Raw genomic sequence first — 5,188 nt, 5'->3', positions numbered from 1 at the left:
CCTAGGCTGCCGCTGCGGCTGCCGCTGCCGCCCCCGAGGCTGGTATTGTAGTTTCCTCACCGGCCGGAAGCGCCGTCCTTCGCGCAGGGGCGGGGCCTCGGCTTGCTCTCCGCCCCCTGTGGCTCCGCCCTTGGCTCGAGGAGGGGCGGGGCCTAGAGGGTGGACAAAGAGTCCGCGGGGAGAAATCGCCATGGCAACGGGGCTCCGTGCTCACACTTTTAATTTTCTTAAATTTAACCTTTAAACAACTTTTTAGGAGCGGGTGGTTAAGGCACTGGACTCCCACTTGGGGGCAATGGATTCGAACTCCAGACCCGGAGGCTTGTTTTCTCATTTCTCTCTCCAAATTAAAATAATAATAATAAAAATGGGACCAGCAGTTAGCGTAATGGCTATGTCGCTGGACTCCCATGTAGTCGAACTCGGCTTAAACTCACACTGGGCACGTGTACGTGCGTGCCTAAGATCCCAAGAGGAGAACAGAGAATTATGTCATGGCCATCCCCACGGGGAGAGGGGGGGGTGGGTTCTCGCTTTCTATCTCTCTGTCAGTCTCTGTCTTTCTGGCGAGCGCACTGCTCCCTATAGCAAAAACCTCTCCAAAACTAATAATAATAAATACAATAATAATAAAATTAAAATGTTAAGAAAAACTATATTTTCAGGCCACCCCATGGCCTAATGGTTAAGGTGGCTTTATTTTACATGGCTGGCTGCGCTGTTGGATTCAGGCTGGAGGCTTGAAAATCAGCTGCGTGTGGCATGTGCCCAAAATCCCAGAAGGAGGAATAGGGGAGAGAGACGTGTGTGAGTGTTCTCCATGGAAGGTGCTTCCTCACGTTCTCTTCCACACACTTCTGCCGGTGCACGCACCCTCTGGCAATTTTATTTTTAAACTTTTTTGCCATTGGCCACTCTTGACCAACTACTGAGGGGAAGCAAGAAGTCACACCCAGGAGGGATGGCCACACAATAATTCCTTCTCCACTCTTCGTAGATTTTGGGCAAACACACACACCTGGTGTGATCAAGCTGTTGGGTCCTAGACTGGAAATACAATCACCCACGTTGGAGTCCAATGCCTTAACCAGTATGTCACCCGACCCCTGCAATTTTTTTTTTAAAGTATATTCACGTCACATATATAAAGTAGAATATATTATAGAAATAATGGAAAACAATTCACCTACTTCATTACTTCCTCTCCCTAAAGGCAACCACTTTCAACTTTTTCGGCTTTTTCTACTGCCCTCCTTTGATTATTTACTATCACATTCTTAAGTATTTTTTGTCATTTAATTTTGAACAGTATTGAGTATTTCAAAAAAAAATTGTTTCCTTCTATTGAATTTTTTAAAAGAGTTATTTTATTTATCTTTATTTTAATTTGACCAGAGAGAGACAGAGTGAGAGAGAGAGCAAGAAAGAAAGTGAGAAAGCAAGCTGCCAGGTTCAGGACTCCAACTGCAGTCAGCCACGTGGGAGTCCAGCACCCTTAACCACTATGCCACCTGCCAGCCCCCCTACTCTTGAATTTTTAAGTGCTATTTCTAATGGAATGTTGAATGCCCAGAAAGACAAGGTCTTATTGACTCCCATGGGCTCATTTACTTTATCTTTGTTCAGTTTAATCATTCTCAGCATTTTTGCATTTCACACGTTTTTTTTTTCCTCCAATAGAGATAACTAATATACTCTCAAGTAAGGTCTTAGTAGAGATCAAGGTCAACCCCAAATAGTTTAGATTATTAAAAACAAACTTAGTTTTCTACTTTAAGTTGACCACTTAGGATGTCTAAAACAAAATTTTGCACTTTAAAAAACTGGGCCAGCAGGTGGCTTGGTGGTTGAGGCACTGGACTCCCACGTGGCTGACTGGTTCAAGTCCCAGACCTGGTGGCTTGAAACTCACACTTTGTGCATGTACATGCATGCCCAAAATCCTGAGGGGGGGAAAAAAGTTAATAATAAAAAAAATGTTTTTTTAAAAAGATGTGTTAGTGGGGCCATGGCGTGGTGGTTAAGGATGCTGGACTCCCACATGGCTGACCGTGGTTTGAGTCTCAGACCTGGTGGCTTGCTTTCTCACTTTCCCTCTCTCTCTCGCCCTATCCCTCTCTGGTCAAATTATGATAAATAACTGAATAAATAAAGTTAAATAAAATAATTCTTTAAAGAAAAAAAATGTATTAGTCAGCCAGCAGGTGGCATGGAGATTAAGGTGACTGGATCCTATTCGGCTGACTGTGCGTTTTGAGTTCTGGACTCAGTGGCCTGAAAAACATTATTGATGCATGTAAGTACATGTCAAAATCCTGAGAGGAGACTGGAGGAGAAGGGACTGCGGCATGGCCATGCCTTCGGAGGGGCGTTTTTTCCACTTTCCCATTTCTCTCTCTCTCTAGTGAGCACATGCATCCTATAGCAAAACTAAAAAAAAAAAAAAAATCATTTTCAGCCCAGTTGTGATGGGGCAAAGGAACTAAAAGGCTGGGGCCGTGTAGGAGGCCAGTTTGGATCCTTGCTCAATCAGAATAAACAGATTTGGTGGCACCCAGGGTGTCCTGGCTACCCAGGGTTGGGGCAGATGATGGTAACAGGAGTGTTCTTGTTCTCTCATTACATTAACAAAATAATGTTTTCAGTTATTCACTGTTACTTTCTTCCTCCTTATGCCTAACCACTTCGCAAGTTCCTGGATTTCTGGCAATTGCTAACATTTATAGATATTTTCCATTTTTGTTTCTTCTTTTCAGATATACTCTTCATGGGCTGATTTATGCCAGGGATTGGCAACCTACAGGGAGTCAAATCTAGCCTGCTAACTGTTTTGTATTGTGTGATAGTTAAGAATGGTGTCTAGAGGACCAGCAGGTGGTGTGGTGGACACTCCCACATGGGTGCTGGACACTCCCATATGGCCAACCATGGTTCGAATCCCAGACCTGGTGGCTTGCTTTCTCACTTTCCCTTTCCCTCTCTCCCTCTCTCTTTCTGTATGTCCCTCTCTGGTCAAATTAAAAAAAAAAAAAAAAAAAAAAGAATGAATAAATAAAATTAAATAAAAAATAATTCTTTTAAAAAAAAAGAATGGTGTCTACACTTTTAAGCGGTTGGAAAAAAATAATAAAAAGAACATTTCATGACACATGAAAATTATGAAATTCATATTTTGGTGTCCATAAAGCTTCTTGGAACACAAGCATACCCATTCGTGTCTACACGGTCAAAATACAACAGCAGAGTTATGCAATGGCAGAGCCGAGGAGTTCTAACAGAGACTGTATGGCCCACAAAGCCTATGGGATTTACTATCTGACCCTTCACAGAAAACAGTCTGACTCCATTTTCTCTCTGAATTTCTGCTGACATTGAGTATATAACTTTTTTAGAGGGATTTTTGCTATAGGACACATGCGCTCACTGGAGAGAGAGACAGACAGAAAGCAAGAAATCACCCCGGGGGGGATGGCCACACTGCAATCCCTTTCCTCCATTCTCCTCTTGGGATTTTGGGCATGCACGCATACTCACCTGGCATGAGTTTTAAGCCGCTGGGTCTGGGACTAGAACCATAGTCCACTACATGGGGGTCCAGTGATGTAACATTATGCTATCTGCTGGCCTCCCTGCAAAAAAAATTTTAAAAAGGAAAAAGTAAGGGGGCCTACAGATGGCATGGTGGTTAAGATGCTGGACTCACTCACACATGGCTCACTGAAGTTGGAGTCTCAGACCTGTCAGGCTGCTTTCTCATTTTTCTTCTCTCTCTCTCTGATGACCATACATACCCTCTAGCAAATTTTAAAATTATAACAATAAATAAAAGTAAATAAAAACAATCTTTTTCAAAAAAAAAAAAAAATGGAGGGCCAACATATGGCGTGCAGCTTCAGGCAGTGGGATCCCACATGGCCAAGTCCACAGTTGGGAGTGCCAGAACTGGTGGTTTGAAACTCATGCCGGGTGTGCATGTGTCCAAAGTCTCAAGAGGAGAATGGAGAAGAAAGGGATTGCGGCCTGGTCATCCCCCTGGGGTGTGATTTCTCACTTTCAATCTCTCCTCCTCACCCCCAAAAGCGTACGTGCCCCATACCAAAAAACTAAAACAAAACAAAACAAAACAAAAAACAAGGATGTATTGGATCTGGTAAGGCTGAAAACTATTCAAGCTATACTTCCTCAATTTGAGGGAGCGACAAAAAATATTGATATTACGTATTTTCTCTCAATGGTTCTTTTTTTGCTTGGCGGTCAGCTTGCTTGGTGTCTTTTTATGTCGACTCAAGTCCCAAACGCAGACTCAGGCGTGTATTGGGTCATTGGGAAGGTCATGTGGTACTTTTCTGTTTTTCTATGCAAAAATGCATCATGACTTTCCCAACGACCCACTAGCTTCCAGAAATTGCAGTTCAGTGCACCACTGGCTGTGCCACTTAGGCTAGACCTCTCAAGGGTTCTAATGACAACCATTTATCAATCATTATCATTTAGCAACTATTTATTACAGTGTGCACAGTCCTACCGTGGATATTCTCCACACACTCTTTCTTGCCAGGTATTTCCAGACCGTCTTGGGGATACTGTGCCTTCTACAAACCTGCAGATACTGTCCAGATGGTTCCTCAGCAACTCGAGATGTCATGCAAGAACTCGTCTTCCGGGATTTGTAGGTCAGTGCTTCTCAAACATTGGTGAAGGACTCCTTTTAAAAAATTCTAATTCGTCTCAGGCCAATACTTCAGAAGATACAAAATCACAGGTTTGGATGTTGCATGCATCAAATTGCTGTGCCTTTTGAAACATATACTCTCCATTTTGTATTTCCAGACCACTGACAAAAGCTTGCAGATAGAAACCAGTCCAGGGAGCATGTTTGAGTAGCACTGCTTCAAGCCTTTGTATCTCTATGATCTTTCTGAATCAGTAAATAAGTAAAAAACATGTCTGGTATCAACTGGGGAGTTATCTCAGGATTATGATTATACACTGCAAAAGAACCACCCAAAAGGAGAGCAAAGAGATGGATAAAGAAGACTTTTTAGTGCTTAGATCAAATAAGTAGAATGAGAAATAAGTGTTTAAGAACATAAAACTGGCCTAGTCCCATGTACCAGGGGTGAAGGGTGCTGGATCCCACATGGCAAACTGGCTTGAAGCTTGGTCGTACTGTGTGTGTGTGTGGGTG

The sequence above is a fragment of the Tupaia chinensis genome, unplaced genomic scaffold (genome assembly GCF_000334495.1).
Source record: "Tupaia chinensis unplaced genomic scaffold, TupChi_1.0 Scaffold000168_1, whole genome shotgun sequence".
NCBI classification, from domain to species: Eukaryota; Metazoa; Chordata; class Mammalia; order Scandentia; family Tupaiidae; genus Tupaia; species Tupaia belangeri.
The sequence above is the reverse complement of the archived record's forward strand: the minus strand, read 5'-3'. Positions refer to the sequence as shown.